Below are 12,545 nucleotides of genomic sequence, written 5' to 3' on the forward strand. Positions count from 1 at the left end.
TGCCACGACCAGCCTCCACCCTCCGCTCCCTTCGTCGCGCTGGCGATGGCCCGGCCTACCTGCCATTCCCCGCCCCCGAGCCCTGCCATATCCTGTTGTCGTCCCATCGGAGCCGGAATCCATCCCACTTCCTTTTTGTTCCGCATAACAATAGGGAGTCTCTGTATGTAGCGACGACAGCGACCCCCTTCCTACAACCTTTGAAAGCAGACCTCGCGTAAGATGCCCTTACTTCATTAACGAGCTAGACGAGGCTCCATGGCCTTCGTGTCCTAGCTGCTACCCTCCGGACAGGTTTCTCTCTTTTCCTGTTTCCTTCTCCCCCTCTGTATGTGTGTGCATGAGTGCGTCTGTATTCTTCCGATTAGTCAAGTACTGATGGTTAGATTAATTGGCATGTTATGCAGGACGAGTATTTTGCAGGAAGCCCCATTAGTAGGTTTATTATATATTATTGTTTGGCTTTGGCATCTGTATATGTTTATTCCCAATTAGGAATCAGCTACTGTACCGCAGTAGCATGTCTCCCATTCTGAATCTCAAATTTATTTTAGAAATCCTATATTAATCATTTAATTTATGACATAATTGGAGAATCCTCAAACAGAACTTGTTGATTTGATGGTTGCAAACCTTGATGTTTCCATTTTTCAAATGCCATGTAATGTTTCTCATAGGCTAGACATATACATGTTGGCTTAAATCTGCATTTGTGCTTGGCTGTCTATCTAAATCCTATTTCTTCCTTTATTTTTGTTTGCTTGATGATGCATTTCTCTCAGAGCTTAGTTATACTGTTGTTAGCTGAATTAAATCATAGAATGATCTTCTTTCCATGTCATGTAAAAATAGCAACCTTCTCGTCTTTATGTTATGATTTTAGAATGTTATAGGTATACTGTTGTTAACTGAATTTAATTGTGGACTGATCTGATTTCCATGCCATGAGCATGTATTGATTTATTCTCCCACGGGATGTATCTGCTCCATGCTCCAGTTTGGTCACATTTAGTAAGAAATCCAGTTATTTGAATTTGAATAGATTGTCCATATGCAGAGGTTAAGGATTATATTTTTTATTTTGATCTCAGCCCCATATTTACTTTTTAGGGCATAGCTGTCCTACAAGCTAAATACTCGTTTCGAGCTGAGATTATGTGTCACCACCTTCCCCTCTCCATAAACGATTGCCAGTGACACCTGCATCAACAACTGCTTGGTTCTCTCCTGTAAGTATTCCTCCATCATCCTCTTACTTCTCTTCCTTTTCGTTGCCCGAAAATCTAGGTTTTTCAGATTTCCATCTCTCCCAGGCTCCCCTTCTCCTGATTCTTTTGTTTGGTTATGTTAGATGATTGTAAAATTAACAAAAGTTTCTTGTAAAAAATACTGTTGTTTAGGCACCATACCACTGCATGCTAAGATTATTGTTGTGTACTTACTTCAATACTTCCCACTCCTTTTTCTACAAAATGTGTAAATGTAGTTAGATTTAGGGAAACATGAGATTTTGTTTGAAAAACCTTCGGATATCTTTGTCGTTTGGGTATCAAAGTTCAGTATTATTGCTGCTCCGAAATAGTCATATTCATATGAGAAGTGTTCAACTACTTGTACACGCTAGTCTTTTTTATGAAGAATCGAGGAAAAAGGCCATCGAGCCGCCTTGAGGTTGGGTGCAGTGGCAACATCGATAAAATCATAATCTGATAGGTGTCATATATATCCAGTTTTCCATACAAGGTCAGTTGCACTGCATCGCCTTCAGTTTCCCAAACTAAGCTTCGATCTACTTAACTACTAGCTACTAGACAATAACACATGTTTACCCTCCTTGTTTTCAGTCAACATAGTAATTTGTCATAATAAAATTAGTTGTGTATGTAGCAAACTTACCACGCTTTCAAGTGAAATTAATTTAGTCAACTTACTAAATTTGAACCGGTATCAAAAATTGTGCCTACAAGCTCAAGTATTGGGGCTTATTCTTTCCTTCATGATATAATGTCTAGTAGCCTCCAGCTCAGACCATATTTATTAGTTACTTGTTCAATCCATTCTATATCAAATATATAGAGCATGGTCCAGGAAATATCCTTGCAAATCAGTTCAAGTGTCATACTCTTGTTTTGTGTGGCAATCGCATGTATACATAGTCCATTATAAGATATTGGAAGAATGACTTTGTTGTAGTGAGAAGAATGTACTACAACAAAGTCATTCTTCTACTATCGTATAATGGACTGTGTATATGTGTGATTGCCACACAAAACCAGAGTATGACAAATATCTAAAAACTTCTTGTTTCTTCTCACTACAACAAAGTCATTATTCTACTATCGTACAATGGACTATGTATACGGGCGATTGCCACACAAAACAAGAGTATGCCACTTAAACTGATTTGCAAGAATTTTTTTAGATATCTTCCCACTGATTTGTACAAATGAGTCTTTTTCGCATGTTTTATCTGGGGTTAAGGATAGCTAGCAAGGCTCTACCTACTTGTGTGCTTTTCTCGCATGCTTTTGCTGGACTATGTATCATCATTCTGGTCACACCAACAAAATGGTTGGGTATTGCTCGGTTTGCATGATAAGAGATATGTTTGTGCATGGTTTTCTTTGTAAAATGCTCTCTCTGGTTGCCATATCTCTCGATCTGGAAAATGTTGTGGTAGAAGATGAAACAGTAGTGCGAAAAGAAACAGTAGTGTCTTTTTATAGTGATCATGATATCTCTATTCTTTCACCAGGAGAAGACGCCCAGAAATATGTTTGAGGAGGCAGACCGTGAGACACACAAAGATATTTGGAAAATCTTCATTGTACAAAGATTGGAAAATACATGACCACAACTACATGATGCCAATCCCCTCCTCGGTCACATAAAAAGAGTTCCATATAAATTATTATCCATAAAATAGCCAGACATACCTAAAAAATAGGAACACATCATCAGCTACTCACTCCGTAAAATTACGGTAACATCATTTGATTTCTTTACTTCCACTTTTATGCGCCATATAGGTTGCACACATGCATGATGTAAAATTACTGGCATGCATGAGGTAATATTATGGTGCTCTCCTTTGCTTTACGGAAGAGAAAAGTTCCTTTTCCAAGCTGTAACTTTACCCCACATGCTTTTGTTTCTTACATTTTGAGTTCTGTCCGTGAGAGATAGGCTGGGGTGAGGAATAAGCATTCCTCGCCCAGGGTGACGAATATATATATAGGGATTGACTATTCGTCACCTTGGGTGAGGAATAGTTATTCTTCACCCCCTATATTTTACCACCAATGCACTGTAATTTTACGTTCCGTAAGTTTTGTCTTATTTCTGACGTAATAAGAGACCGTAAGAAAATATATAATCGCCGTAAAAAATATTTTATGTTATGTAAAATTACAAACGTAAAAATATAGTGTAAAATATACATAAACTCCAAATTTTCTTGTCTTATGACTTATATTTTCATTTTCTTATACCAAATTTTACGTAGTAAATCAATAAGAATGTAACTATTTTAATTTCAAATATAATTTAATTATGAAGTGATCGTAAAATTACCTCGGGTGAAGAATAACTTCATATAAAGCTGAAAGTATCTCTCCTCGATTGCATGTATCTCTCATTGTAGAGAAAGAAAAGGAAACTATCTCTCTCCTGATTGTGTGTATCTTTTCCTTTCCTAGCCTAAATGATTTACTTGCCGCTAATCTAAAAATTAGAGAAGGGTAATTTTGTCCTAACTAGTGCATAATTATGTGCCTTGGTCACCGTGCTGGAAATAATACACCTTAGATAAAGGAATGGAGGGAGTAGGTCATAAGACAAGAAAATTTAGAGTTTATGTATATTTTACACTATATTTTTACGTTTGTAATTTTACGTAACATAAAATATTTCTTACGGTGATTATATATTTTCTTACGGTCTCTTTTTACGTCAGAAATAAGACAAAATTTACGAAACTTAAAATTACAGTGCATTGGTAGTAAAATAGAGGGGGGTGAAGAATAACTATTCCCCACCCAGGGTGACGAATAGTCAATCCCTATATATTAAAAGGACGGATTGTTTCTCCACTTTTTTGATCCATCACATATTTTTCGTATGTTTTATGTTTTTCCGTCCGTCGCCGTTTTTTACGTTAAAAAGTATAAAAAAACTGCTTCCCCACGGAGTCAAACCCCTGCCTGCTAATGTTGAGCATGAATGTAACAACAAGTCGACCTAGCGACATCGTTGTTTGGAAACATAGAGGAATATTACCATTTATACGCTCCTCTCCGGTGTGCCCTATTGTGCCGGCCCATTAGTGGGGCGGGACTCCCCTTTTTCTTATTTCGTTTTTATTCATTTTTTCTATTTTTCCTTATTTAAAATGATTTGGGATTTCAGAAAGTTCCAAATTTCAAAAGAAAGTGTGAATATTAAAAGATGTTTTAGAAACCGTGCGCCCTATTAGGCTGGCCCATGAGCGGGGAGGGGCGCCACTGTTTTCTTATTTCGTTTTTTCTTTTTTTCTTCTTTATATAATTTGGGATTTCAGAAAAGTTCCAAATTAAAAAATGTGAATTTTGAAAAATGTTCCAGAAGTAGTAAAATGTTTATGAATTTAACAAAAATTCTGTGAATTCAAAACATGTTCATGGATTTTTAAAAAAATGTTCACAAAATAAAAAATGATCATGAATTTCAAAAAAGTTCATCGATTCAAAAAAGGTTCGCTGATTAAAAATCTTCATGCATTAGAAAATAATGTTCATCAATTAAAATGTTTATTAATTTCAAAAAATGTTCACCAATCCCAAAAATGCGTGCCTATTAAAAAATGCAAGTTATAAAAAAATGTGCATCCATTCAAAAATTAATCATCGTGCTCTGTAAGAAAATTTCCAATTACTCACAACAATATTCGTCGAGATGCCGTCAACCTCCTAGATTTTGTTGATGGTTTGATTGTTGTTGTTGGCTGCAAGCAACATGATCCGTGCCATCCATGGTCATGAACCAGATGTTGCAAAGTCCGTCATTGCCTCGATGGGGTCATTGAAATTTTGCCCCGATATAAAATTCCTGTCACTTTGTTACCCTAATCCATTTTTTATATATACTAATTATTATACTAATATTAAAGGAAGGAAGGATTCTTCCGTCCAATTATAGTTTCGGCCGTCATCTATCTACCAATATACCACACACCCTTTTATGTTTCTCTGACGCGTGGGCTGAGCTAGGCTGCTCCACACTTTTTCTTTCTTCGATTCAATTGTGGAGCAGCGAAAAATAATACGTTTCTATTTCTCCCCTATGTCGGCCAAGATGGGCCTATTCCGAAACATTTTTTTTCTTTCTTCTCATTTGACGTACCTAGCAAAAATAATACACTTCATTGTCTTGTCGTACCTAGTAAAATCTTGTTCATTTCGCAAGTTTTACATCTGAAGACTGAGCTTAGACAGCGCCCCCTGAGTCCTGGCTTGCATAGTGGGCCAAAGGACCTTCCCATTGCTGCATGGACCAGCTCCGGTGGAAGCACTTCTGATTTTAGTCAACAAACAGGCTCACCCAATATAGTGCTTTGGGAAAGACATGGCCATCTACCGGAAGGGTGTCGAAGATGCGTGCAGCATCAAAACAAAGGAGCTGCCAGAGGGATCATCCAATGGCAAATCGTGGCTATGGTTTTTTCCTGTAAAAGTACTCCACTAATCACTTCTGAATTTTACTTGAGCATCTTACCTAAAAGAACCAAATGGAAAACCACACATCACTGATTTTTTCTCTCTGTAAGAATCATCGAATGCGACTAGAACAACATAACTAACCATGTGATCAGGGACTCCATGCAAAAATATTAAATCAGTTTAGGACCGTACTGGCACATATGACACTAGCAGAGAGAGATGGTATAGATATTACTGTATGTACTCTTGTATTAATTCATTTAGAGTGAAGTGATTACAATACTATCAAAAGGCCACCACCATATTTCTTTTCCCAGCATTCCCCAGATAGATCAAGCCATGTAACGAGCTATATGTGTACAGTTGTGTTTGTTAGGCTAATGTCATCTCACAGTCAGTTATATCGAATATACATATAAATGCACGGTTTGAAAATATTGGCATATATGACCATGAATTGCTGAACTGAATAACTCCTAGATAAAAGAAAACCATTCGACATACAACGAACAGTAGTACTACTACACATTCAGTAAGATGAGTGATTAATGCACAACAGCAGATTGAATCGAATGAGCTAATAATCCACTGCCAACATGTGGAAACAATGTTATGTTTGTGCTCGGTCACTGTTATCCACTAGTACTAATTAATTACATGTGTAATTAGAGTATGAGGCTCCCAAGCTGCAAGCGCGCTTTGGCAAATTTCCTCCTCCCTAAGTAAGGACTGAACAATCCACTGCCTTGCTGTCTTCACAGTGTATGCAGGGCCCTTTGCTTCATTCTGCTTTTTTGCCTTTCTACCAAATCATGAAGCACCGGCACTCCGGCAGTATGCTGATTTGTTTGCTATTACTAAATAAGATTCTCAAACTTGCAGGTTTCCATGGTAGTTAAAGCACAGCAAGAAATTGACATTAGGATTTCCATTTTCGATAGAATTTTGGAGTCTGATGATGTACACGGTGATTTTTCTTCCTTGCCGGGTACAGTTTCGATGCATACAGCCACATGGCAGATTCTGCTGCATTACCCAGGCTGGAGTATATGGCTGTTAAGTTAAGAGTGCACAACGCTAAGCGTCTAAGCCAGACAGACAGGCCTATATGTTATGGCCACTACCTTCTAGCACAACAAATGCTCTGTCCTGGCACCTGTCAAAAATCCTATTTTCATAGTTGAAGCACAAACTTATATGTTAAGTACTACCTTGGTTTATCACCTGAGAAGGGACCAAATGCGCATACACCCAGCACGAAATTTTTGCATCAAAGCTTGCAATTTTATTTCATATTTGCACATTACAATGTGATTTATCTGTGGTTAACAGATCCAAAGATGTACTGAATCCATTATCTACAGAAATCATAAATAAAAATAACTAGCTCAAAGGTAGCATTTGCAAAAATAAACTAGACATAGCACGAGTAAGGCAATAACCAGTCTGATTGAAGACTGTAGTACACTAGCAGGTTGACAATATGCACTAGGATTTAGGATAATCATAATAACTGATTTTCATGGACAAGGAGGCCGATTACAGTATAATTTAGCCCCTGGAGCTAATACATACATGTCCAGAACAACAGCCAGTGCTAGGCAAACAAGAACAGGGGTAACAACGTTCTTTGGAAATGACATTATACTTAAGCTGTGGGGTTTACCAGGCATTGCTCTGAACAGAAAACCAAGCCAGCAGGAGTGTAAGCAGTAGCAAATTGAGCAGCATGATTGAAGAAGATTCTGAAGTACACAGACAAATTGTTCAGCCGGAAGAAGAGACGGTTCTTGGGAGGAAGCACATGCTTGGTTTGAAGGTAAAGCTACTGCCCATCTGCGTCTGCTAATGACTCTGAGAACAGAGGAACATAAGGCAGAAACCGTTGTGCGTTCTCTTTCTCAAGATTAAGGATACGAACAACTTTCTGATGCCGCATATTGTATGATACCAATGTATCAAGTTCATATGAAACCAGGAAAATGGTATCGCAATCTGGATGAATCCCAACCACCTCATGCTTCTGCCCGGTCATGCTCATAAGCTTATCGATGCTGGCAGTATGCTTCAGGACCAATTCTTTACTATTGCGATCCTTGAGGCACCAGAGTGCTATCTCAGAAACCAGGACTTTGTTGTCATCATCGACAGAAGCTATAGCATAGTGTAAGCACCCATGTGGTGATCCAATTGTACCAAATCATCGATGGTACGACACATATAAATAAAGAATTTTCTCAAAGGTAGTCCTTTGCCAAAATACAGAATGCATAATTTATCTGTGGCATCTATCGAATCATTAGCCACAGCAAACAAAATAAAGAATTTGCGCAAAGGTATTGCTTTGCCAAAATACAGAATGCACAAAGTCAACTAGAGATCGCACGAGTAACCAGTCTGATTGAACCCTTTAGTACACTAGAAGGTTGACAATATGACTTAAGATTTAGGATAATCAAATAACTGATTGTTATGGACAAGAAAGCTGATTACAAAATAATTTAGCCTCATGGAAGTAATACATGTCCAGAACAACTGTGAGTGCTAGGCAAACAAGAACAAGGGTAACAATGTTATTTCAAAATGACAATATACTTAATCTGTAGGTTTACCAGCCATTGTTCTGAACTGGAAATCAAGCAAGCCGGAGTGTAAGCACCAGCATGATTGAAGCAGATTCAGACGTACACAAACAAGTAATTCGGCCGACAGAATAGCCAATTCCAGAAGGAAGCACAAGCGTGGTTCAAAGGTAAAGTTAGTGCCCATCAGCACCTGCTAATGACTCTGAGAACAGAGGAACATAAGGTAGAAATTTGTGTATACTGTGTTTCTTAAGATTAAGGATACAACCAACTTTCTGATGCCGCATATCATATGATACCAAGGTATCACCTCCAAGCTGAACCAGGAAAATGGTGTCGCAATCTGGATGAATCTCAGCCACCTGGTACACCAGCCCCGTCATGCTCATAAGCTTATCGAGGCTGGCAGTGTGCTTCAGGACCAATTCTTTACTGTCATGATCTTTGAGGCACCAGAGCGCTATCTCAGAAACCAGGATTTTATTGTTATCATCGACAGAAGCTATAGCATAGTGTAGGCACCCCTGCGACACCCCAATCGTACCAAAGCTTCAACCATACGGCACGCGGATAGTTTTCCACACTTTCCCCTCCATGTCCACACCGACCAGCACATACTCGCCGTTGATGTGCTTCAGGTTGCCTATAACGTATAGCATACCACCGACATAGACACATTTACTACACAGGATAACTTTTTCGACCATCCCACTATCCCTGCGACTCCAAGCTCCTGCCCTCGACGAGTAGATGTTCACTCCCTTGATGTAAGCTCCTGGAAAGTTGTACTCGAAACAAAGAACGTGGAAATGAGACGAGACCACTGGATCGAAAGCCAGGCCTGTGGTATGGTTACGGCTGTTGGCTGGCTCCTGTGGTTGAGGTGGATGGGGCAGCTCCACCCACCTCCCGGTGGCGGGATTGCACACCACAAAATGGCAAGCGTCCTCTATCCAAGGGGTCGCCTTGTTCTTCTTGTAGCGGCGGTAGAGAAGGAGGCCATTGCAGGCGTCCACCTGGGTTATGCCCTCGTCCTTGTTAGGGCGCAGGTAATGGAGTGCAGGGTCGAACGGGGCCACGGCACCGTAGACGCTGGCGAAGTGGTGGTGGATCCGACGATTGTTGCTGACGGCCATGTAGAGGAAGCCGGCGAGGGCCTGGGGCAGCTTCCTGCGGTTGGTGGGGTCGGTGATGAGGTCGCGCCAGGGCACGGAGACGCACTTGAATTGGTGGAGGGATCTGGCGGGGAGGCGGGAGAGGATCTCCAGGATGAGGTCGTCGGTGAGCAGGCTGGCCGCCATCGCCCCGGGATGGTCGTCTAGCCTCGGCTTGGTGTTCCTCTCGAAGGTCCCCTCCTTCTCCTCCATGGGAGGGCGTAGGCAGGCGACACCGGGATCACGACGACTGCAGATGGAGAGAGGAAATTATGGATCTGGCTAGGAAAAATCGACCCGGGTGGTGATCGGTGATGGGTACCTGGGTTTAGGGCGACGTCGGCAACGGTTGATGGGGACGCCGGCGGCGGCGCTTGGCTTCTCAGAGGATGAGACCTCAAAATTTCAGAGTCTAGATTAGGCCGAGACCACGGGACGTCACGCAGTTTTCGTCCGAGCACTACTCAAATACTAGTAGAACTTTGTTTTTTCTTCTTTTTAAAGTGTGTTTCGTTTTCCAAGACATTAAACAGATTTATTATTATATTATTATATATCCTAAAAAAGACATAAAACGATGTTGAGAATCAGCAACCACTCTGCAGCAAGTTGGACTAGGAGAATGCCCATGCACTGCTGCGGGCAAAAGCCGGATGACCGTGCATTGCTATGAAACAATAGAAATATACACATTTATCAAATTGTTATTTTAATTCAGAAATACGTGTTAAGCACCGTGGCATCTGGTTTCATCAAACAGCGACAAATTCGAACTCTCTTCGGCTTTTTTCTTTCTCGACGGTTTCGGTGTCTCCTAAACCAGAAAATCGCTCGCCACCAAAGAACTTATAGCATCCATTATTAAACAGTATCAATATCACTCAACTTCACACGTGCATGCGTGTGTCAGTATTACAAGGTACACAAAACCCGTCAATTCCTTGTAATGTGCCTATTAATTTCAGCAATCATAATAACACAAAATGAGAGATCCAACTTCCGAGAGTGTTCTTTATCAATAGCATGATCATTCCATTCTTCGTAGCAACAATCAGCCCGAATAACACACTGCAAATTGTTTAAGTTCATGTCAAGTATTAGGCCCAAATTGTTAACTGCGGCCATTGGTAATTTGTTTATTTTGGACAGCGAACTGCGGCCATTGGTAAGTATATAGTGCGACAGGTTTTTAGTGCACCCGACATCGGTTTGTACTTAAAAACATCTCAAACAAAATGAGAAAAGGTCCACAGACAGGCATAAAATGAACCGATTGTCACAAAAATTAAGTACCTTTTGAGACCCAACTCGAAAAACAAAAATAGTGCCGACAATGGTAATGGACCAAATTTAAACCCAACTAATGTTGTGTAATATCGAATTCATCTTTTTTCTTGAACCATGTTATGAATTTAACTTCAATTTTGTGACACCGGTGTTCCATCTTGCAAATATGGCCCGTCTCATCTAAGTTGTATATTTTTTAGATTATTTTCAAAAAAATTAAGAATGTCAGCCATATTTATTGCTCCAGATGTTTTCTCACAAAACATAAGGATGCCAACAAAAGGACCATGTGCACAAGATACTCACCCTTTGGCTGGTCCCCCTCTCTAGCATTTTATTCCTTGTTGGACTTAATCACACTACTTGATGTTCTGTGTCGGATCTTGTCGGTCACCCATGCTCCATCTCTGTTCTAAAAGAAGCAGCTAAAGCTTTTGCTAAGTACCTGGCCCACTCCTCCAACTACCATCTAAATTCAAAAGCTCTTCCACCCTAAAAATTAATAAAGTTAATTAGAAACACAGAAGAACCAATAAACCATCAAATGCAACCTTCAATAAAAAGTTGATTGTGTAAAGATTGCACTCAACACGCAGTTGAAACCAAGATTAATAATACAAATACAAAGAGAACAAAGATAAGCAGGAATAGGATGTTGATGGCCTGCTCAGCTTGGTCCCAGTATATAGGCAATAATTTATAGTCCAATTAGACCCATTGACAAATGTATTATTTTATTCTCTTGCTCTTTACAATCAGATAGCCATATTTATCTTTAAAATCATACTGAGAAATAGCATGCTGCCTTTTTTCAAGCTTATTCGACCATTTTTATATAGCATCCTAGAACCAAAAAAAAGGGAGCACATTCGATTATTTTTATACTGTAGCATCCTAAAAGTTCTCATGTCTTCCACATTATCTTTTGTTCAATCATCATATAGCTCTCAGTCTACATCCTCCCAACCTAATGCAGAATGAACAAAATCAGATATCTGTACATCTGTACACAGCTTAGCATATACTAGTAGACAGAGTACCGTTTCAAATATGGTCTCTAAGAGAAAGGTTAATGTTCCCAACCAGAATTATGAGCATCTTCCAGCAACATACAAGCCACGGGAGTGTAATTGGATATCGTAAGTGTCAAATCTAGAGCTGAGCATAGCATCTCTAGATGGACTAATAAAACCAAATAATTTTCAATATACTGCTGGTCCTACTATAGTGGCTGATAGTGAATTTGGTAGACGCCCATAAATGACAGTTTAGCAGTGTCTCCGACTCTATACATGTTGAGTCCCATGTTTACAGCATTAGATATCTCCTTTTTTTTGCGAGAAGATATCTCCTTGGATACAATGAAATTTATGCTTCACAGGTGGATCTGCACAAAATAAATGAAGAACACTTAAGTTTCTTATCCTTGTAAGAAGAGGTAATTCTAATGAGAACTTGCTAAGGGCATTCAATCAATTCAGTTCATGAAAACTTGTTTCCATCAGAGCTTATTATGCTAACTGAACCATGTTGACCTTCCCCAATCAGCATACGCGTTCGCATTCTCTACTCACGTAACAGAGATATGTCTGATTCTCCCATTCATTGTAATTCTTTATCCATGTTAGAAATTGATGGCCAGGGATCAAATGAGAAACGAATAGAACCTTGAAGAACAAATCAAATATACCTTCCTCATTCTCATATAATTAAAACCAAGGGAGAAAAGGAGACACCGAGGGTTCCTGTAGGATAATTATATTCATCTGACAGGCTCTGCATCCAGCACAGCCCCAAAATTGATCGACATAACCAGCCACAAA

The 12,545-nt window shown here is 39.6% G+C and overlaps 1 pseudogene; it reads right to left on the reverse strand.

Annotated features, from left to right (window-relative positions):
- Nucleotides 1-8,206: 8,206 nt before the first annotated feature.
- On the reverse strand, nt 8,207-9,862 carry LOC125530071 (annotated as a pseudogene).
- Nucleotides 9,863-12,545: the final 2,683 nt, after the last annotated feature.

Source organism: Triticum urartu, unplaced genomic scaffold (assembly GCF_003073215.2).
Source record: "Triticum urartu cultivar G1812 unplaced genomic scaffold, Tu2.1 TuUngrouped_contig_6050, whole genome shotgun sequence".
Classification (NCBI taxonomy): domain Eukaryota; kingdom Viridiplantae; phylum Streptophyta; class Magnoliopsida; order Poales; family Poaceae; genus Triticum; species Triticum urartu.